This window comes from Erinaceus europaeus, unplaced genomic scaffold (genome assembly GCF_950295315.1).
Source record: "Erinaceus europaeus unplaced genomic scaffold, mEriEur2.1 scaffold_418, whole genome shotgun sequence".
In the NCBI taxonomy this organism is placed as follows: domain Eukaryota; kingdom Metazoa; phylum Chordata; class Mammalia; order Eulipotyphla; family Erinaceidae; genus Erinaceus; species Erinaceus europaeus.
The window spans coordinates 15,702-39,796 of record NW_026647776.1 but is presented as its reverse complement, the minus strand read 5'-3'; positions in this window follow the sequence as shown (position 1 = coordinate 39,796).

Below are 24,095 nucleotides of genomic sequence, written 5' to 3'. Positions count from 1 at the left end.
TGCTTCAAAGCTAACCGGGTCAGACAAAGTAAGGACTGCAAAAGCTGAATTAGGGCAAGAGACCGAGACCAGCACACTTTAACAATGACTCTTTAGTCACTACCAGGTCACTCCATCGCCCTAGTCGGGGAGCCCTGGGATTCCCACACAGACATGATGGGCCTAGTCCTCTAACAGATCCCTCTCTCCACAGTCACCGGTCATGTCCATCAGGAACAACATAATGGACCCCTGTGTGGGCCCCTATAGGTCGTTGCCCTCAGTGTGGGTCAACAATGGTAGGGAATGTTCCATTCTCTGAAGGCAATTTGGACAACATACTCTACCTACTACCCAGGGAGATGGGTCCTGAAACTAGTGCAGCCTGGAATGTCCCTAGCCGTGACCACAGAATGTGAGCCCAGACCTACAGGGATGCAGAGATTACACAGGCTCCTGTGCTGACTATGGGCCCTAGATCAAACCAGTGGAGTTTACAGTTAACAATATTTATATACTTTTTCCCACATATGGGAGATACTATATTCCCTGATCCAGCTTTCTAGTCCAACTATGAAACCATCTCCCCAGACAATAACCTGGGTCTACCTGCATGTTAGATATCAGGCTCAGGCAAAAACTAGCAAAGTCACGGACCCTCTGGAATATACCTAAAAGAGACCTACTAGCTTTTTCCAAAATGGAGACCACAAATCTTCATCTGAAATATTCAAGCATTTAGGTTCATGATTAGTCAATAATTTGTTTTGCTTTATATCTTTTTTAAAAAAATATTTATTTATTTATTCCCTTTTGTTGCCCTTGTTTTATTGTTGTCGTAGTTGTTAGGACAGAGAGAAAGGGAGAGAGGAGGGGAAGACAGAGAAGGGGAGAGAAAGACAGACACCTGCAGACCTGCTTCACAGCCTGTGAAGTGACTCCCCTGCAGGTGGGGAACTGGGGGCTCGAACCGGGTTCCTTACACCGGTCCTTGTGCTTTGCGTCACGTGCACTTAACGCGCTGCACTACCACCCAACTTCCCAAAAGTGCCTTTTTAAAAGCAGTATCTAGTATTTGCCCAGGAGTGAGGAGGAATCAGATAACTGGGGACTGTCTGCCACCCCCCCAGATGTACTTTAAAACAGTTGATTTTGTATGTTGAAAACCACCATAATTTCCCTCTGGCTACCTGTTTGAGATCCAATATTACATCTGTCTTTGTTTATGTTGCTAGGGCCCAATGTCCATGGCCAGACAGACAGAACCAGATAATCTTCATTCATCCATCTGGCTTCTTAATTAGAATAGGGACCTGGGAATCATTGCTAAATAGGCGGTGTGAGTCACATCATGGGGATGGTATTTTCCATCCGAGTGTGCTGCATACAAGCAGTTTAGTTTTATATTTTTGTTGTTTCTCAGGAAGAGCAGGGCCTGCCAAATAATTTAGGGTTGTGATTCAATCCACTTCAGTTTCCATTTCCTTCAGGTATGTTCCTGACTAACACTGAAAGCTCTTTCCTTCACTCCTCACAGGTTCTCTGTGACTTGCCTGAGAGTGGACCTATTTATCTCTAGGACACATTTGGAGCTCTTCAGAGCCATAATCAAGTCTATGTTTCATGCTAGCTAGTCAATGTAGTATTGACAGCTAGTAAAGTTTGGGCCTTTTGTTTTTTCATGTTCTATTTACTTGTTTCATAAACAGGAACTTGGTGTCTGCTGTGTCTAGGATTTCCTTAGTCATGGGAGAAGAGCAGGTGGAAGATTTGGCCTCTGTTTGCAAGGGGAAAGTGAGTGAACAACTCTAGGGAGCTAAAATGGTTAAAAATCATGTGAGTAGGGAGGGCAAGTGGTTTAAAGTCTATCAAAGAAGAAGACTTTTCTGGAAGTTATCACAGAAGAAAGAACAGTTAAACCGGTTCTTTGGAAAGCAATTCAAGACCCTTATGACAGCACTGCACATTGCTAAAGACATGACCAGAATGATGAAGGATAAAAATCTACGGATACAAGAAATCACTTTGACTTTGTACTAAAGAAGAAATAATTAGGCTAGTGAGCACCCTGCATGCTCCAATACTTCTAGTAGACTCAGATAACACCCCATGGTCTTGGAACCTTCTAGAAAGCCTACATGTCCACATTCACACAATGTTCAGGGACATGACCTTCCACCCCAGCAGCATTGCCTTTTATTTCTTATTTTAAATATTTAGTTAATTATAAAAAAGAAAGGAGAGAGAGATATATATATACACAGAGAGAGGCATAAGGAATTTGACCATCACTCTGGCATATGTGACGCCAGTGACTGAACTCAGGACCTCATGCTTGAGAGTTCATTTCTTTGTCCACTGCATCACTTCCAAGATCACAAGCATACCATTTTCTTTTCCTTTTTTTACCCCTTTCTCTTTCCCCATTTCTTTATTTTTGTAAATAGAGACAGAATGAAACAGGTCAGAGCACCAAAGTCTCTTCCACTATAGTGGAAGCCAGGTTCAAACTTGGGGGCCAAGCACATGGCAAAGCCAAGTGAAATATTTCACCAGTTCAGACCCCAGAATTTTCTAAGCCAGTGTATATACATTATGATTCTGAGTACTAAGAACATACCAAAGCACACAAGAGATTTTTCCTGCCCTGAAAAAAGGGATAATATCATTAGAAACAAGATTAAACACAAGAAATAGTTGGAAAGCCATGCAAACTAGCATTTAATATGAAATTGTAGTTTGGGTCCTGCAGGTGACCCACCTTATGATATACAAGGACCTGGGTTTGAGCCCCCAGTCCCCACATAGGAGCACCCACAGGGGAGACTTCCCAAGCATTGGAGCAGTGCTCCAGTGCCTCTCCTTTTCTGTCTGGTTTTCTCTCCTTCTCTGCCTCTTGTTCAGATGGTCAGAGACCTAAAACACTTCCTCCTGCACCCTCTCCCCAAACACTATCCTATTCTCCCAAATGAGTGTATTCTTTTCCTTTATGTCTTTGCTTGAATTCAGCACAGGGTTTAATAGATAATCACCACCCCGAAAGCTATCAGATGTCTGGTATCCATGCTGCCTAGACTATGGTTCATCTACAGCACCACCGCAGCTCCCCATGCCTCCACTGACCTGATGACTTCATTCTAGACCATTAACAGTCACTCCTTTGCCTCCTTCCTTCTGAATCTTTCCACAGAGTCTGTGCCTGGGCCTTCCTCATCCCCCATCTCCACAAAAGGCTCCGTCAGATCCACAATGCAGGGAGAAGCTCCACAAAGAGTGTCACAGGCAAAGAGGCTGAGATGTCAACTGTTGTCCCAGTGCTATGGCACATGCCAGTGGCTTCTCTTAAAAGACAAGTGTGGCATTAGGTGGTGGCACACTGGTTGAGTGCACATCCTGAAATGCACAAGGACCTTGGTTTAAGCCCCTGCCTTGTAACTTCAGTGGGAAAGTTTCACAAGTGGTGAAACAGTGCTGCAGATTTCTGTCTCTCTCCCTCTCTATCTCCCCACTCCACTCTTGATTTCCCTCTGTTTCTACCCAACTAACTAACTAAATAAAATATCCTTTAAAAAATACACAAGTGTGGGGGGTGCGCCTGGTTGAACACATACATTACGGTGTCCAAGGACCCTGGTTCAAGCCCCACCACCAGCCCCCACCTGCAAGGGGGAAGCTGCAGGAGTGGTGAAGCAGTGCCGTGTGTGTCTCTGTCATTCTCTCCTTCTTGCCCTCCCCCTGAGAGAGAAGTTCATAGCAATACAGGCCCATATTAATAAACAGGAGAAATCACTGGCAAACTATCTAACAGCTCACCTCAACCAACAAGAAGTGGAGCAATAAAAAGACCCAACAGTCATCAGGAGACAGGAAATAGTTAAAATCAGAGCAGAAATCAATGAAATAGAAAACAATAAGACCAGTGGTCCAGGAGGTGGTGCAGTGGATAAAGCTGTGGAATTTTGCATGGTGCTTTCCGTGGTCCGGGAAGTGGCGCAGTGGTAAAGCTTTGGACTCTCAAGCATGAGGTCCTGGTCTCAATCTCTGGTATTGTGGTGTCTATATCTGCATCTATCTATAATCTACATCTATCAACAGATAAGAATAAAAAAGACTTAAACTTTACTGTTCAATATTTTTTCTTTGCCCTCAGGGTTATCACTGGGGCTCTACACCTACACAACTCCACTACATGATTATTTTACATGATTATTATTATTGCTGTTGTTGATAAAGGCAGACAGGCAGAAAGACAGGGTGAAAGAGACCACAGCACTAAAGGAGGGAACCAGGCTCACACTTTGGGTCACCCGCATGACAAAGCAGTGCATTAGTTATCTTGCCAGCCCCCCTGACAGTTTTCTTTGCCAGGGCACCTCGGACTTCAGGCACTCAGCCCAGTCCCAGGCACAGACCAGGGGACAAAATGATCCTCAGGGAGAAACTTCCCTTTGGTCAGCACATGCATAGCAAATGCCTACTGTGTGCCGTGTATGACAGAGGGTGTGGGGTCAGTATGATGAATAACATAGACCCAGCTATGCCTAATAGCTCTTACAGCCAAGGGTGGGGACAGGAGAAATAACCCAGTAAACAAATAACTCTGTTTGGGGGCACTGCTGAGAGCAGTAAAGAAAACACAATGTTCAGCACTGGAGAGGAGGGAGAGAACCATACACAGTCTGACTCTGCATGCCCACAGTCACCGTGTAAAAGGAAGGCATTAGCAGCGGGATAAACATTCCAGAAGCTGACATAGCCAGTGCAAAGGCACCGAGGCGGGACTCGTTTGTCTTGGCTAAGGATAGCAAAGTGGAAAAGGCTGACATAGGAGAGAATGGAATTAGGGTGCCAGCTGGGTTGGAGCAGGGAGGGCCTTGTGGGCCTTGCAGAAAAATGAGTTGTGGTGAGTCAAAGGAGCAGGGAGGCCAAACCCTGACCCCTTGTGAACCTAAAATGGCATGCAAAGATATATACAGAAGCCAGGCATGGCTCACCCAATAGAGCACACGTGTTACCATGTGCAAAGCCCTGGGTTCAAGTCCCCAGTCTCCACCTGTAGGGAAGAAGCTTCAAAAGTGGTGAAGCAGTGCTATAGGAATCTTTCTTTTTCTTTTTGCCTCCTGGGTATCTCTGGGGCTCAGTGCCTGCACTACAAATCAACTGCTTCTGGAGGCCATTTTTTCCCATTTTGTTGACCTTGTTGTTATTGTTGTTGTTGTTGCTATTGTTGGATAGGACAGAGAGAAATTTAGAGAGCAGGGGTGAGAAAGATAGACACCTTCAGACCTGCTTCCCTGCCGCTGGTGGGGACCCGGGTTTGGAACCAAAATCCTTACTCTGGTCCTTGCACTTTGTGCCATGTGCACTTAACCCAGTGCGCTAAAGTGGGGCTCCCAGAATCTTTCTATCTCTCATCATCTATCAGAGAGAAAAGAAAGAAAGAGAGAGAGAGAAGGAAGGAAGGAAGGAAGGAAGGAAGGAAGGAAGGAAGGAGTGAGGGAGGAAGGAAGGAGGAAAGGAAAGAAAGAAAGGACCAATGGAACTACACCAAATTGAAAAGCTTCTGCTCAGCAAAAAAAAAAACCATCACTCAAATATAGAAACCCCTTACAAAATGGGAAAAGATCTTCACATGTCATGCATCAGACAAGAGGCTAATAACCAAAATATATTAAAAAAAGTTCACCAAATTCAACAACAACAATAAAAATGAGTTCATCCAAATAGGGGAGAGGATATGAACAAGATACACAAAAGAAGAGATCCAAAAGGCCAACAGATACATGAATGCCCCGGCCAGCGGGGTGGTGAACAGGGGCTAGGAACCCACGAAACCGGGAATGAAAGGGACAGGAGACACAAGAAATGACAGCAAGACAGGACTCTGATCAAGCTGCAAAATTTTATTGTATTCACAGGCATTTTAAGGCTTCGGGGAAGGGGGAGCCTAGGGGGAAGGGGGAGGCAGAGATCGCGGTGGAGGGTCCCTTGCAACTATTTCTGTTAAACTATAACTATATGGTATGTCACTATAACTATATGGTATGTCACTTAGTTTCTGGCAAACATCCTTCCTATGGGAATTAGAAACTTATCTCAAGGGCTTCTGTTGTTTCAAGGCTTAGCTTCTATCAAGCAGAGAAATGGCTTCTGGCACATGAAAAATGTTCTAAGTCACTGATTGTCAGAAATGCAAATAAATACAACAATGAAAGGGGGGGTGGACGGTGGTGCACCAGGTTAAGTTCACAAGGACCCGCACAAATTCCTGGTTCAAGTCCCTGGCTCCCCACCTGCAAGGGGGTCACTTCACAAGTGATTTCCTCCCTATCTATCTATCTATCTATCTATCTATCTATCTATCTATCATCTTCCCCTCCTCTCTCAATTTCTCTCTGTCCTATCCAAAAAATTGAAAAGATAGCTGCCAGGAGCAGTGGATTCACAGTACAGGCACCAAGCCCCAGCAATAATCCTGGAGGCAAAAAAAAAAAAAAAAAAAAAAAAGACAATGAAATGCCACTTCACTGTGAGAATATCACACATCAGGAAAGATAGAAACAACAATGCTGGAGAGGTTGTGGGGGCAAAGGAACCCTCCTGCACTGCTTGTGGGAATGTCAATTGGTCCAGCCTCTGCAGAGAACAGTCTAGAAAACTCTCAGAGGCTAGAAATGGACCTACCCTATGATCCTGCAATTCCTCTCCTGGGGATAGATCCTAAGGAACCCAACACACCCATCCAAAAAGATCTGTGTGCAGGTATGTTCTTAGCAGCACAATGTGTAATAGCCAAAACCTGGAAGCAACCCAGGTGTCCAACAACAGATGAGTGGCTGAGCAAGCTGTGGTTTTTATACACAATGTGTTTTCTTCCAAAGTCTCATTTGCTGTTTCCCATTTCTGATGACAGTAAGTTCAGAAGCTTTCCTGGATCTTGTGACTAATGCCTCAATTAGTGTTTGGATCTTGTACTCATTCTTATGTGCTTCTACCTTTGGGGGGCTTTTATCCTGGTTCATTTCTCCCATGTTTCTTCTTGATTTAACCATTGTATACAGGTGTGTTATGGGTTCCATTGCTCAGTACTTTTCAATCCAGTAATCACACTTGCCTGGATTGACCTGTGTCTAAGTAAGGTACTTAAAAGTTCATAGTTGTGAAAATTAACAGTTGTTTCAATGTTGTCTCAATCCCTGAGGTGAAGCACAGTGGCTGTTAAACACTCTTTTGTTCTTAGTTCTTTCCCTGTAGGCTATGGGAGTCTGCAGGCTTTTTAACTATATGTAGATTTTTTAGCTTAATTACTCACTCCTACCCTCGAATAAAGCAGGGTGGGGGGGGGAGAGAGATAGCACAATACTTATGCAAAGAGACTCCCATTCCCAAGGATCCAAAGCCCCAGGCTGTCAACCACTCTGAGAGCAGACAGAGCCAAGATGAGCAGCACTCCTGGGCCTGTGAGTTTCTAAAAAAAAAAAAAACATTTGTACTCCTTGAGACTCCATATTCAATGGGAAAACATTACGGAAACATTCTTACTATGCAGCTCCACTTCCAGACCACTGGGAGTGTGTGTCTCTTCCTGAGTTGTCCAAACAGGTCTCTGCCCCCAGTCGGCAGCACAGGGCCTCCAGGCTGCTGCTCCAGCCTCCAGGGTTAGTAGCAGAGAAGACTCACAGTAGCATTTGGTGAAACTTAAGGGATCCTCTCCTCCTGTCAGCAGTCTATTTGTAGATAAAACTCAGACCAGAGGTGGTGCCCCAACTGGCAAACTGCGGGACTGTTACCAATCTACTCCCCAGTAGATACGGGCTTTCAGCCCCAGGAATCTCGCCTTAGGTCTCTCTCTGTGCATGAGCTGCACGTGTCTGCACTCACCCCTGGCTTGGAGAGTTCCCAGAGTAATCCTAGTTTTGTCTTGTTGCATTCTCAGGTGATCTTTCTTTATTCATGCTTAGTACAGGAGCCTATAGAAGCTCTGAGTCCCTGTGATTGTGAATTTGCTGTCCGTGGTCATAGCTGGGAACATTCTGGGCTGCACTCTTCAGGACCCATCTTCCTCATGTGGCAGAGCAGGGTAAAACAAGCTTCCCTTCAGAAAGCGGGTCAGTCGCTACCACTGCTACTTCATAGTGCGGGTATGGTCCTGAGGAGGCCCACAAGAGGGTTTATGATGATGTTTCTGATGGAAGTGACCAGTGATGGTGAAGAGAGGAATCTATTAGAGTCTCGGCCTATTGTATATTTATGTGGAAATTCAAGGATTCCCTGACTAGAACCCCAGGGGATGGCATGGCCTGGTAGTGACCTAAAAGGCCATCATTAAGTGAGCCAATTTCTTGCCCTTCTCCAGCTTTTGTAACCCCTTCTTTAACTGGTGAGCTTAGACTTTCTCCCAGTTGTTAAAGTGATTATTGTCATTTGTTGTGTCCAAATCAGTATTAGGTTTATGGGGTCTGCCCTTAAGGAGAAAATTCACCTAGGATTTTTTTAAACTTTTTTTTTAAATCTTTATTTGTTGGATAGAGACAGTCAGAAATTGAGAGGGAAGGGGGTGATAGAGAGGCAGAGAGACAGAGAGATACCTGCAGCACTGCTTCACCACTTGTGAAGCTTTCCCCCTGCAGGTGGGGGACCAGGGGCTCTAACCTGGGTCCTTTTGCACTGTAACATGTGTGTTCAACCAGGTGCACCACCACCTGGCCCCCACCTAGGATTTTAGTAGGGTCTAAGTTAACTTCGAGTTTTATTGCATTTACTTGTTTGATTATTCTAACAAAGGTTGTCATAGGAACAGTCATTGCCATTTAGTTGATATATATATATATATATATATATATATATTTCCCAGCATATCTCTTGGCCAATTGTATAGTGTTTCTTCTAAAGATTCTTAAGGGGTGGCAATAATGCTGATGCTGTCAGAAGAGATTAGGCAGTATATCTTACCTTTTTTGTGTGCAATTAGTTGAGGACTTTCATGACTGATATGCTGAGGTTCTGGGTTCAATCCCCAAAACCACTATAAGCCAGAGCTGAGACATAACTCTGGTAAAAATAAATAAAAATACATCCATGTGAACAGTAATCTGTAGCTTATTTATCTTCTTGAATCAGAGAGACTTCATTTCATCCTTTCAGAGAGGTGAATTCCAGCTTTGAGGCAAAGTTCTGCGAATAAGTGAAGCCTTTCACATGTGCATTCAGCAGGAGCCACACTGCTGCATAAGAATGAAGGACTTTGCAGTAATAGATGAGTAGCAGGAGTCCTGCAGCTTAGTAGGTATTGGGGGAGGGCTCCACACCAGTTACCGGAGCAAAGGTGACATGTCAGAACAACCAGTCACGTGGTCCAGGTGCTTAAAGGGAGTTTGGACAGTCTCTACATTCAGGAGAAGTATAACCCACCCACTTGTCTGGACATACATTGTTTGGTCTAGACTTTATCTCTGTATTTATTTATTTACTTGATTATGTATTTATTTTTCTTTACCAGAGAACTGTTCAGCTCTGGTTTATGGTGGTGCAGGGGATTGAACCTGGGACCTTGGTGCCTCAGGCATGAGAGTTTGTTTGCATAACCATTATACAATCTCCCTTGCCCTGTTTATTTATTTTTAATGAGAGAGAGAGAAAGAGAGAGGAGGAACAGCCAGATCGTGGTCCACGTGGTTGAGCATATGTTAACAATGTTCAAGGACCTGGGTCCAAGCCCTCAGCCCCCACCTGCAAGAGGAGAGCTTTGTAAGTGGTGAGGCAGGGCTGCAGATGTTTCTTTGTATCTGTCACCCCCTTCCCTCTTAATTTATGCCTGTCTCTATCCAATAAAAAAATAAAGATAATTTAAAAAACCTAAAATTTAAACAGAGAGACCAAAGCATTTCTGTTATGTACAATACTTTATTTAAAAGACTTTTAAATATGTATTTATTTAAAAAGAAAAGGAAGGGAGAGAGAGAGAGAGAACAAGAGCATCATTCTGGCACATGAAATACCAAGGATCAAACTCAGGAATCATGCTCAGGAGTCCAATACCTTATCTATTTCACCACCTATAAGGCCACATCTTGTTTTGTTTTTTTAATTTTACTTGTTTCATTTCTTTCTTTATTTCTTTAATAAAGACAATGAAACTGAGAGCTATGGGAGAGACAGAGGGGGACAAGACAGAGAAATGTCTGTGGCACTGCTTCATTGCTTGTGAAGTTTTCCCTGTGTATGGGGACTGGAGGCTTGAACTCGGGTCTTGCACATTATAACATGTGAACTTAACCAGGTGTGTCACCACCCAGCCCCTCCAGGCCACATTTTGTTCATTTACTGCACTTAAGTAGTAATCATTTTAGCTTTTTCTTTTTATTTATTTGAGTTTTAAATGTTTTTATCACTAGTGTTGTCACTGGGATTCAATTGCCTGCATGATTTCACTTCTCCCAGTGGTCACACTTTTTAGACAGAAGATCAGAGGCATACGTGAGCTAGAGCATAGGAGAGAGAGATGGAGGAGAGAGACACCACAGCACCACTCCACCACTTGTAAAGCTTCCCTCCTGCCAACACTCTCATGTGGTGTCCATGGGCTTGAACCCAGATCCTTGTGCGTGGGAACATGTGTGTTCTACCAGGGTCAACAGTACAGTATTCAAATTTTAAAAAGTCCATCATGACAGGACATCTTATCACATACTTTCCTCTAAATCCTCTACTGTCTCAGTAAACTGCCTCTCTTTGTCCTCTCCTCCAGTCATTTCTTCCATCTCGCCTTCATTTTCCAAGTTATTCATTACACTTTCCCTCCCCTTCTTAAAGGGGTGATAGGGGCTGAGCAGTGGTGTGCCTGGTACACAGACACAAGTTGAAGAAACCAGTGCTCACCTGCATAGAGAGAGCTTCACAAGCTACGAAGCAGGTCTGCAGGTATCTCTCTTTCTCTCTCTTTCTCTTTCTCTTTTATTTTATTTTTATTTTTTATATTTTTATATTACAGAATTACATCCACCTGCTCCAGGGCCCATATGTAAATGCATGTTTATATTTAGTGCCAGAACCTGTGTGACCTCTAAGTCCCTGTTGGCCTGAGCTTATAGCTCATGGTCACATCTGAGGAACACTGCAGGCTGCGCTCATTTCAGGACCAGTCTTTTTCAAGTGGCAGGGCAGGATACCCCCAACCTCCCTTTAGAGACTGGGGCTCTCCCTACCGTCACTGCTTTATGGTAGAGCCAAGGTCCTGAGAAGGCCCACAAGATGCTGTTCCTTATGGAAGCGACCAGTGGTAGTGGAGAGAGGGACCCTTTAGAGGCCGAGACCCATCATATGTGTACGAGAATCCAAGGACTCCCTAACTAGACCTCAGATGAACATGTGGTGTGGCATTGGCCAAACAGGCCATTATTAAAGTGGGCCAGTCTTGCCCTCATCCAACTTTTGTAGTCCTTTCTTTATCTGATTATCTTGGGTTTTCTCTCAGTTGTTTAGGCGTTGAGTATCATTTGCTGAGCCCAACCAGAGTTAGGTTTTGTGGATCTGTCTTCTTTAGACCTTTCTGCCAGGCTGTCCAGCTAATTTGGTCTAAATCCAGTCAATTAGAGAATTTACGATGTCTTCTTTAGGCACTTCAGCCATTATTAAGCACTTTGATTTATATAATTGCCCCTTGTTTATGGATACGTGCACACCTGTATCCAGTAACCGAAATCCTAGCCTGATCTGGTGTCTGTTACTTAGTTAAATGATGTGCCATCTAACTTGGATGTAAGTTGTCCCATGTGTGAGACCTTAGGAAAGGTCTCACCAGATTTGAAGAGTTGAGAGGCTGGTTTCTCGGGCTGGTATCTCTGGTCACAGTCCACAGTAGGATTTCAATAGCAACATATTGTGGGGTGGTAGCACCAGTAGCAATTTGGTTGAAGTTGACAAAGTTGGTATGGCAGTAAGGAATCATAGAGAAGGAATTTCAAGAAGTACGGGCATATCCTAGAGGTACCAGGGCCCTCTCTCTTTTATTTAAACAAATTTTTGTTTATTTATTCTATTTCATAGAACAGAGAAAAATTGAGAGGATGGGGAAACAGAGAGGAAAAAGAGAGAGACACCTGGAGACCTGCTTCACCACTAGTGAAGCTTCCCCACTGCAGGTTGGGGACCAGGGGCTTGAACCCGGATCCTCACACATTGTAACATGTTCACTCAACCGCCCAACCCTAACCCTCTCTGTTCCTCTCTATCTTCCTTCCCTATAAGTTTTTCTGTCTCTGTCCAATAGTTAAGTAAGTAAATAAATAAAACACTTTAAAAAGGAAGTAAAAGACTCAGTCAACACTAGACTAAGATCAAAATGCATGTTGTTCACCAGTGTACACAGAACATTTTCTGGAATATACCGTATGTTGGACCAGCTTAAGTGTCAGCAGATTACCATCTTCTCTATCAATGGGTGAACTTGGAACAATTAGCACAATGCAAGCTTCTGCTCACAGGATAATGGGCATTTTAGGTTTTTCCTGTTTGAAGACAGCACGAGTTACTGTGAACAGGTGTGCAGAAGTCTCTGTACATATATATGTTTTTCTTTTGGGGAAACAAACAACTAGAAGGAAAATAACCTGTGAGTGAAATTAGGTGACTTCTGCCCATATTTTGCCCCCACCCCTGCCCCTGGTGCTGAAATTTTGCACCTGCATGATTATACCACCATTGGTGAATTCTTCTTTTCCCAAAGTGAGAGACAGAGAGACACAGAGATAAGGAGAGACACCAAAGTACCACCCAGCACCCATGAAGGTCTCCCCTTGTGTGGTGCTTCTATGTGGCTGCCCGAGCTCAAGCTCAGGTCCTCATGCAAAGTGTGTAATCAGTGAGCCATCTCCCCACATCCATCAATTATTGTATATTAGATTTGGTAAGCCTTCCTTTTATATATAAGTATACTCTCCCTTTATTTATTTTTGCCTCCGGGGTTATTGCTGGGGCTTGGTGCCTGCACTATAAATCCACTGCTCCTGGAGGCTATTTTTTCCCTTTTGTTGCCCTTGTTTATCATGGTTATTATTGTTGTTATTGCTGTCGTTGTTGTTGGATAGGACAAAGAGAAGTCAAGAGAGGATGGGAAGACAGAGAGGGGGAGAGAAAGATAGACACCTGCAGACCTGCTTCACCGCCTGTGATGTGACCCCCCTGCAGGTGGGGAGCCAGGGACTCAAACTAGGATTTGTATGCTGGTCCTTGCGCTTTGCGGTATGTGGACTTAACCCGCTGCACTACTGCCCAGCCCTAAAGTACTCTCTCCTACCTTGTCATTGTTGTATTAATCTTCCTTAAGATATTTATTTTTTTTAAAAATCTGAATTTTTAAATATTTCTTACAATTATCTGGTCCACACTAATTTTCAAATACATATGTATAAAATGATATAAGTAAAATTATCTTCCATAGTTATGTAGTCTTTTTTACTTTTCTTTCTCTCTCTTTCTCTCTTCTTCCTCTCATACCAGAGCATGGCTTAACCCTGGTTTATACCAATTATGCTGGGGACTGAACCTCAAATCTTTGGCATGAAAGTCTCAAGCATGAAAGTCTTATTACATAACCATCATGCTATTTCACCATTCCTGGGAATGAACCTGGAACTTTTGAAATTCAGGCATGAAAGTCTTTTTTATAGCTACCATACTATTTCCCTGGCAGTCTTTCTAATTTCCAGTGGTTCTTTTATTCTCTGCTTAAAGAGCTACAGTCACTAAGCTGCAGCCTATAGAACTGAAGACAGTGTGATCGCAGCTCCACAGTAGAAGGGTAGCAGCCAAGCCCCATGATTGCATGTGGGGCTTTAGGTGCTTGGGGGAGCTTAGTGACTTGAAGAAATGCCTGAATTGCTTTGAAAGAATATAGCTAAAAGCATCTCAGCCCCTTGAAGCTCCAGACATAATAATAACTAGAATGTAAAAAGCTCTGAAGAGGCTAATACTCCCCAGCTCTCTGTTCTCACTGGGCCGTCTTCTCACCCCTGAGAGAAGTCATCACTCACAGTTTTGACTAAGAATTCTAAGAAACAGCATGGAAAGGTTTTGCTTGTCAACTGAGATACCAACAGGATGCATCAGTATCAAGTCCTTGATGTTTCGATTTCAATAAGCCCCAGATTCCATCTTCTCCATTCTTTCTGATGGAACGAATGACCAATATTCTCACGTCTACCCATGTGGTCTTGGGAAATTTATACCATTAGTTTTCAGTTGACCTTTTACTGAGGATGAAGCAAAAGGATGTTTTAGGACTCATTACTATTTAAGGCAGCACTGTGGAGTGTCATCACTATCCCCGGCTGTAGATCTTTGTGAACCTCATCTTCTTGGTATTGTGTTTTGATGATTACTCCTACTTGGGAGTCAGGTATCAACAGATAATAGTTTACACTTTGTCTATTGTATCCCTTTTTTTAAAATATTTATTTATTTATTTATTCCCTTTTGTTGCCCTTGTTGTTTTATTGTTGTAGTTATTATTGTTGTCATTGTTGGATAGGACAGAGAGAAATAGAGAGAGGAGGGGAAGACAGAGGGGGGAGAGAAAGACAGACACCTGCAGACCTGTTTCACCGCTTGTGAAGCGACTCCCCTGCAGGTGGGGAGCTGGAGGCTCAAACCGGGATCCTTAATGCCGGTCCCAGCGATGTCTATTGTATCCCTTGCTTCAAGTGTAGTAGTTCTTAGAAAGCACTATATCCAGTGTTACTCTATGATAAATGTATGTATCTTGCCAGGGGAGCTAGCATAATGGTTATGCAGGAACACCTTCCTGCCTGTGGCATCAACGGTCCCAGGGTCAATCCCCAGTACCACCATAAGCCAAGGCCCAGAAGTGCTCTGGTAAATTAATTAATTAATTAATTAATTAATCAGTGTAAATAGAAATGTATGTGTCCTTAAAGTGTTAAGAATACTATAGTTATTAGTGTGGTAAATTCAGAAAATTGTGATTAAAAATAAATGTAGATCACAAACATACATATTTAGGCAAGGAGGCAGAGAAGGAAGAGAAAGGTAGGGGAGAGACCATAACACCAAAGCTTCCTTCAGTGAAGTGGGGGCCAAGCTTCAACTTGGGTTGTGTACAAGGCAAAGCAATCCATTAACCAAGTGAGTTGTTTCACCAGCCCTAAAACATATTAAGTTTAGGTTTGTTCATATAGTGCATATTAAAACCCTAGTTGTCTTGACCTGGTGGTGTTACACTCAGTTCAGTGGACTTGTTCCCATGAACAAGAATCTGGGTTCAAGCTACTGGTCATCCCCTGTGTGTGTGTGTGGGGGGGGGGTGTTTCACAAGCAGTGAAACACAGCTGCAGGTGTCACTCTTTCTGTGACAGGATCCCCACTTCCTTAGCATAACTGACTCCATATTGACCTGAACCTAAACCTATTCAACCGCTTTACTTGCCAACAAGAAGTAGATCTTAGTATTCTAAACTTATTGTTAATTGTTTCCATAACAGGATGTCCTGACTGCAGTAACAGACTGCCCTAACCACCACATGTTGGGCTGCTGTAACCTAGCCTGCTTTCTGCACCTGCCTCTATAAATGCTTGTGCTACACTGAGCTCGGGACTGCACTCCGAGCAGCGCTTTTAGCTATTGTGTGTAGTCACCAGCCGCTTAATAAAGACTCTCAGATTGGACTGAACTGGTCTCGGGTGGTCTCTGACACTTACCCCACAACATTTGGGGGCTCGTCTGGGATGTGGTCAGAGATTCCCAGACCAAGCCTTGGCTGTTTCTTGACCGGTGGTTTGTGAGTCAGGAGTTTCCTAGGGGCTGCAGAGAAGACATTCCTGGGCCCCAGGAGGACCCCCTGCCTTGACTCCCACTGGCCTGCACCTAGCCAACACAATTCACCCTGCAATTCACCCTGCAGAGTCACCTGTCTGAAATCTGGGCACCATGTGTATCTGGAGACTGAAGGGGAAGCTGGACACAGCGCTAATTCCCAAGTCCGGGACTCTGACGAGATGTCGCAGAGTCCTTCTGGTTTTGTTTCTGGTTTGTGGCCACCTGTCTCTGTTTTCTGTGTATTACCAGCTGTCTGTCTTGTCATTTTCTGTGTGTCATTTTTTTCTGTGTTCCTGGTCTAAATAACATATTAATTATGGGACTTAGGAGGCCCTGGCTTGACAAAGATCAGTGTACCTATTGCAAAGAAAATGGGCACTGGGAAAATAGTGCCCGTTGCAATCAAAAGAAATTCAGAATGGGGCATGGTGTATGTCTAGGAATGCTAGTCAGCCAAGAATTAAAAAAAATGTTTTTGGCTTCTGGTGTGTGTGAGTGATTGTGAGTAAATGAAAAATGTTTAAAATCCTACTTTTGTTTTATGCTAAGATTACTTAGACCATTTCGGTAGATGTCCTGGTGACTCAATACACACTACATAAAATATTACTGGGCTTCACTTTTAAACTTAGCCATTTTAGTGACAACTGAAAATGGTTCTCTGTTATCCTGAAGAGCACTCCCCCAGGTAAGCTTTTAACTGCTGCTAGCCTTTGTTCTCTAAAGAGAGGGGAGGGTGACCTGGCGACAAGCCCTATGCCAGCTACAATGAAAGGAGTGTACAGAAAATAAAAACAGTTCCAACACTGCTCCCTTGAGGTAATATAAAGGTAAAATTTGTCAATGTAGGTAAAAACAATGTTTGGAATAGATGCCAAATTCTCTGAAATGTTTACCTTGTGTGTGATGATTCTTCATTCTCAAATTGTGGAATCAAATATATATATAATTAGGTAAGAGAGTATAGAATTAATCTGAGGGCCCCAGATTATTGTGGAACTCTTTGTGGAAAATTAATCCTCAGAAAATTTGACTTTTGTTTGGCACTGTGAAACTTCTGAGAAAGACTGTAACAGTCATGTACCTTAACTCTCAAAGTAACTTGAGCTTATTAAAAGTTGTAGAGAGTGGTCCGGGAGGTGGCGCAGTGGTAAAGCTTTGGACTCTCAAGCATGAGGTCCCGAGTTTGATCCCTGGCGGCACATGTGCCAGAGTGATGTCTGGTTCTCCCTCTCTCCTCCTGTCTTTCTCATCAATAAATAAAATCTTTAAAAAAGAAAGTTTTAGAGGAAAGACTAAGTTGAAATCAATATTCTTTTTTTTAAGCATTTAAAACTTTTATTAACCCAAGTTAGAATTATAAAAACATTCATGTACAAGGCATTAATTCTGGCATTCAAATACAGAATTCTGGTATAACCAGTTGCTTAAGAGCACATCATGACTTGAACATTGACTTCTAGGTGAGAGTAAGGTGAGAAAGTTACCAGTAGGTGGGCAGTGAAGCAGACAAGCAATAGCAAACAATATAACAGCTACATTTCTAGACAGATAAATAAACGTTTAGGAAGGATAAAATCCAAAGTGCTGTTCCAGTACCCCTCCACCCAGCAACATTTATTAAAGAGGCTTCTCTTTCTGAAAAAAAAAAAAAAATCAAAAGTGCATATAACAAAAGTGTCAATGTCACTCATTCTTATGTGACATAAAACATTAGTCATCAAAATAACTTTATTAAGAGCTGGCCACACTTTAAAAAAAAAAAAGAAATCAATATTCTTTAACTCCATGTGGCTTGGAGTTTCTGATCTAGAGAGTTGCTACACAAAGTTAAGTGAGCTATCGTTAAGATTTGTTTTCTTTTAATTGAAAGCTTCCTACCTTACATGTGTTTGAATCTTACTAAATTAAAATATGGGTAGAACTTAAAAAAGTAAAGACTATTAAGGCAAGCCTTTAAATCTAGACATGTAGATCAGGCTAAAGACAATAAAAAGATGCTGGATATGCAAATCTCTAAAGTATCTTAAAATTGTAATGTTAGAGACAGACCTAGAGGTTAACCAGACCAAATCTGAAATTGCCAGGATGGGCCGGAGGACAACAAAATGGTTCAACAGTGAATTTCACACCTGAGGCTCTCAGGTCCAGGCTTGATTGTCAGCACTGCCTTGGGGCAGAGCTGAGTAACACTCTAGTTTCTCTCTGTATTTTTATCTCAACATGATTCTTTCATTAAGTTTTAAGGTTGCTTTAAAATCAGTTTGATTAAAAACTTGTTATAACATTGCTGTTCATATCCACAGACTAACATGTTATATATTTGGTTATCTTTGGTGTCTCACTCAAAGTGCTCTGTTTTCAAGACACTATCAAAGATTTATTCATGATAAATTAAGATGGTACATATGCTTCTGATCTGATAAAAGATTTCATGTTTGGCACATTGTCATTGGACAAAAATTAATTATTTAATCTAAAAAGGTATTCTAAAGTGGTATAAAATTAAAAGGTTGTTTCTATTCTAAACTTTTTTGTGAGTTTCAACTCTTGCTTCTTAAGTTGCTAGATCAGAGTTTTAAAATATAAAATTTAATACAGTCTATTCTATCTACTCTGACTTAGTCATAATGACTCAATGGGTCTCATAAAAATATAAAATGTGTTTTCTGGCTAAAAGGAGTGCAAATGAGTAAATAAATCAAACTGGAAAGTTCAAATGTTGGGTTTCTTATGTATATCAGCTTAGACTTAATTTCCCCCCCCCCAAAAAAAATGTAATGGTATTTGGTTATTAAATGGTAGGTGGCCTTCAAGGCCTTTACAACTGGGAGAAAGCTCAGTTTTATAAGACAGAAGAGAGGTTACACAAACTGGATGGCAGAAGACAGGCTTACCTAGGGCTGGCTGTTTTGGCCAATGTCAATCCACCTCATCTTTTGAGGTCCTAGTCATAGAACTTTAAGTTCCCTATAATATGGGCCCAGACGTGCAAGAGATCCCGCTGTCTGCTATCACAGGTCCCTTCCCTCGGGGATGTCTCTATCTGCCCTGGCTATCTATTGCGGGCTTCTCAGGACTTTGTCCTCACTGAAAAGTAGCACTGGTAAAGACTGCCCTACTCTCCGAAGGGAGACTGGGTCATTCTATTCTGCCCCTTGAGGAATGCTGGTACTGCAACATCTGGACATTGCCCCAGCTGTGACCATAGTGTGAGCTTAGACTGACAGGGACCCAGACGTCATACAGGCTAATGGGGAAGCTATAAGGGGAGGGGATGGGGTACGGAGTTCTGGTGTTTGGAACTGTGTGGAGTTGTACTCCTTTCATCCTATGTTTCTTGTCAGTGTTTCCTTTTTATAAACAAAAATCTTTTTAAAAAGGAAAGGCCCAGGTCAGATTGTTGAGGTGCACAGTTAATCGTGTGTGTGTGTGTGTGTGTGTGTGTGTGTGTGTGTATGCGCCCCAGGTCAGATTGTTGAGGTGTATGTGCCCCAGGTCAGATTGTTGAGGTGCACAGTTAATCATGTGTGTGTTTGTGTGTGCGCGCGCCCCAGGTCAGATTGTTGAGGTGCACAGTTAATCGTGTGTGTGTGTGTGTGTGTGTGTATGCGCCCCAGGTCAGACTGTTGAGGTTCACAGTTAATCATGTGTTTGTGTGTGTGTGTGTGTGTGTGTGTGTGTGTGTGTGTGTATACGCCCCAGGTCAGATTGTTGAGGTGCACAGTTAATCGTGTGTGTGTGTGTGTGTGTGTGTGTGTGTGTGTGTGTGTATGTGTGTGTGTATGTGCCCCGGGTCAGATTGTTGAGGTGCACAGTTAATCATGTGTGTGTGTGTGTGTGTGTGTGTGTGTATGTGTGTGTGTATGTGCCCCGGGTCAGATTGTTGAGGTGCACAGTTAATCGTGTGTGTGTGTGTGTGTGTGTGTGCCCCAGGTCAGATTGTTGAGGTGCACAGTTAATCATGTGTTTGTGTGTGTGTGTGTGTGTGTGTGTGTGTGTGTGTGTGTGTGTATGCGCCCCAGGTCAGATTGTTGAGGTGCACAGTTAATCATGTGTGTGTGTGTGTGTGTGTGTGTATGCGCCCCAGGTCAGATTGTTGAGGTGCACAGTTAATCGTGTGTGTGTGTGTGTGTGTATGCGCCCCAGGTCAGATTGTTGAGGTGCATAGTTAATCATGTGTTTGTGTGTGTGTGTGTGTGTGTGTGTGTGTGTGTGTGTATGCGCCCCAGGTCAGATTGTTGAGGTGCACAGTTAATCGTGTGTGTGTGTGTGTGTGTGTGTGTGTGTGTGTGTGTACCTTCTTTAAATATGAAAGCCACTCTCTCTGCCCTCACCCAGCCCTCCAGTCCCAAACTCTGACCCCAGCTCCCAGATATGTGCCAGGCCTGCCTTAGGGAAGGAGCCAGAGTCTTAGCTTATAGCTGCTGCTCACCTCCTGGCTTCACCAAGCATGGATCACCTTCAGCTTCACTCATTTTATCCTAAAGGAAACAATGTCTTTTTTTTTAAACTACAGAGTAGTGTTCTATTGAGTATATATTGCATAATTTATTTATCTAGGCCTGAGTCCAAGGTAAAATTTTAGGGGAAAGAAAAGTATATTGGAGATAATATATTGGAGAAAATCTAAGAAAAGGTTTTTCATACAGATCTTTCCCGATGTGGACTGGGGAGGTAGCATAGTGCTTATTTTAAAAGGCTTTCATGACTGAGGCTCTAAAATCCCAAATTCAATCCCCAATACCACAATAAGCCAGAACTGAGAAGTGCTCTGGAAAATAACATATATTTCCGAGGGTAAAACTGCTCACAAACCCCCCCCCCCCAATTTATGGCCATTTAGCTTATCATCTTATGTTGAAGTAGCAATCATTTCTTTTTTTTTTTTTTAATTTTATTTATTCCCTTTTGTTGCCCTTATTGTTTTTTATTGTTGTAGTTATTATTGTTGTTGTCATCGTTGTTGGATAGGACAGAGAGAAATGGAGAGAGGAGGGGAAGACAGAGAGGAGGAGAGAAAGACAGACACCTGCAGACCTGCTTCACCACCTGTGAAGCGACTCCCCTGCAGGTGGGGAGCCGGGGCTCGAACCGGGATCCTTATGCGGGTCCTTGTGCTTTGCGCCACCTGCGCTTAACCCACTGCGCTACAACCCGACTCCCCAGCAATCATTTCTGTTGCTTGTATCCACGTCTCTTTTTTAAAGTGATTATCTATTTTAGTTATTTATCATGAAAGAGAGAAAGGGGGAGAGAGAGAGAGACTGAAGCACTGCTCAAGTCAGATTTATGCTAGTGCCGCGTTAATCTGTGTCTCTGGGGCCTCAGGAGTGCAAATCCTATGTTCTAACAGGCTAAGATATCTCTCCAACCCTTCCCCTACTTTTCCCCAAGTTAAATGACATGAATCATTTCCCTCCCTCCCTCTCTCTCTTAGAATTTTCCTTCAGATGTGGTGGGTGTACATATTCTGATGAAAAGACCTAAAGGGTCAGTGACTTGATGTGTAATAGACTTAACTGTCTCTACAAGCTCAAGAAGAATTTAATTGTTTAGTGACATCTACCGCCACTGATTTTGAAGACAGCTTCTACTGTGCAGGGGTAAAGCGGTCCTATGAATGAGTCCTATTATTCACCTTTCCTTTCTCTACCATTCCATTTTAAGTTTGGGGGACTAACTGGGCTGTTGTGAGGATTAAATGAACTAGGACCTGTAAGTACCCAGAATAGTGATTACAGGGCCTGGGAGATGGCATTCGGGGAAGAACACACTATTTACCGTGTTTGGAGGACCTGGGTTCAAGCCCTGAGTCCCCGTCTGCATGGGAGAAGCGTCATGAGTGGTGGAGCTGTGCTACATGTGTTTCTTCTCCTTTCTCCCTCTCTCCTTTTCTCTCTTTCTAAACTAGAAAAGAAAGGAGAGAGCAGGACATGCCTTCCTGGAACCTTGAGGTCATCACTGTACAGGAACGAAGCCTCAGTGATAAATAGCCCTGGCGGCTAAATGAATGAATGAATAAACAAACAAACAAACAAACAAACAGTATTTCTACTCAAGTGCTCCAGAAATAGAGCTGTTGTTAGTAACCAATTGTGACTATCTGCTGCTGGCATTTATATGTAGCCAGAGGTATTTATTCAGAACTTACATTTCAAAGCATCTAAGTCCATACACAACAGTTTGCATTCTCAATATGCAACCCTTGTGAATGGCTCAAAGCCTCAGTTTACCCACTCGCACATTTGGAGACCCTCTGACTGACTCTGTAGTTCCATAGTGCTGCAATGGCAGTCAGACGCACCCAATTGGGCAGCAGGCCCCTCCCACTTATGAACTGCAGTCTTAGGAAACTTATTCAGCTCTCTAAGCCTCAGTTTCCCAATCCACAACACAACAGGCTGATACTGGGATCGAGTGCATAACATCTGTAAAAGGCTGAGTACAAACTGCTATCATAAAATGTGTGGTTATTATTATTATTTTTTGCCACCAGGGTTTTTTGTTGGGGCTTTGCTCCTAAAGAATTGTACCATTCTCTCTCTCTCTCTCTCTCTCTCTCTCTCTCTGATAGAGGTTGAGACACCAAAGCACAGTTCCATTGCTGGTAGTGGCCATGGAGCTTAAGCTACGTCCTCACACATGGTAAAGTATGTACTCTACTGGGTGAACTACAATCCTGCCTCCACAATTATTAGTTGTTTAAAAGACCTTACATCCTGATGGTTTGGGGACCTCCAGCAGCTCAGCAAACCTTCAGGTGAACGGTTTCTGTGACTATAGATGACAAACTTACTAAAAAGAGAAAAGAGAAAAATTTATAACCAAACTATCTCTTGGACTTTGTGAACGCTATGGTAGCTACGGGGGCACACGGGATTTTGGTGGAGGGTATGATGACACTCACATCATGTGGGGATGTGAAATCACACTCCAACATCGCATCATTTTGTTAAAAAAAAATCTTGTGGGGGCCGGGCAGTATTTATACTTTATTTTTTTAAATATAAAAAATCTTGTTAAATCACAAATACAAAACAGGGGAAAGAGAAATCAAAGAAAAGGGCTGAGGAGACAGCGTAAGTCGCAGGCTAAATCCCCAGCACCACCAGGACCAGAGGAAGAGAAAAGAGGAAGAAAGAAACAAAGGAAGGAAGGAAGGAAGGAAGGAAAGAAAGAAGGAAAGAAAGGAGGAAAGATTACATCAACAAGGGAAGATGTCCACAGGCTGAAGTTCAGAAGCTTTTGCAGTTCTGGAAATGGGCACCAGGAAGCCTGATCTTTCACTTCCTCGTGCCTATTATAGAAGGTGGACAAACAGACCTCAGACAGCAAGTCAGCCAACCAGTTCAACAGAAGTCAGAGGGTTGTTTACATGAACCACACGTGTGCAGTGACTTGATGTTTCTCAAGAAGAAAGGAGTTGTCATGAATTCAGCTGAACAACTGGATACATTTTTTTATATGAAAAGGAGAGCCTGTCTTTCATCTTGTTGCTTCAAAGACTTAAAAGTCCAGTCTGATATTGTTTCATTTATTGGGCAATACTAGATTTATCTGTACCCATTAATTAGTTTTACTAGTGATTATTACCACAACACTTTGTAATGAAGCAGGCCTCCCAAGCATCATATTTATAGTAGTATATTTTCAATTAATTAATTTTGATAGGACAGAGAGAAATTGAGAGGTGAAAAGAAGATAGAGAGGGAGAAAGAGAGACACCTGCAGCACTGCTTCACCACTTGTGAAGCTTCCCTTGCAGGTGGGGGCCAGGGGCTTGAACCTGAGTCCTTGCACATGGTTGTGTGTGTGCTCTATCAGGCGTGCCGTCACCCAGCCCTCAGAATATTTCCATTTGCTACTCATAACCCCCTTATTCACTATTACCTGTAGTTAGCGGTTATAAAGCTGTTCTTTCGTGACAGTGAAGACATGCATTTTATATTTGTAACTGACTTTCTGTGATTTTTATGGCATCACTACTCTACATTTGGATGATTACTTACAAACTGGAACTTTTAGAAATCTAAAAGTACCAGGATAGCAACTTACAGGTTAAGACAAAATAAGGACACTATACAGTGCAGTCATGCACAGGATCATGATCATCCCTCGTTGAAGACAAAGGATGACATGTACTCGATGCCGGGTCCTCTCATTGGTGCTAGACATTCAAGATGTGAGAAGCACCAGTTTGGGGCTTTTTTTTTTTTGCCTCCAGGGTTACCGCCGAGGCCTGGTGTCTATCCCATGAATCCACTGTTCCTGGAGGTTATTT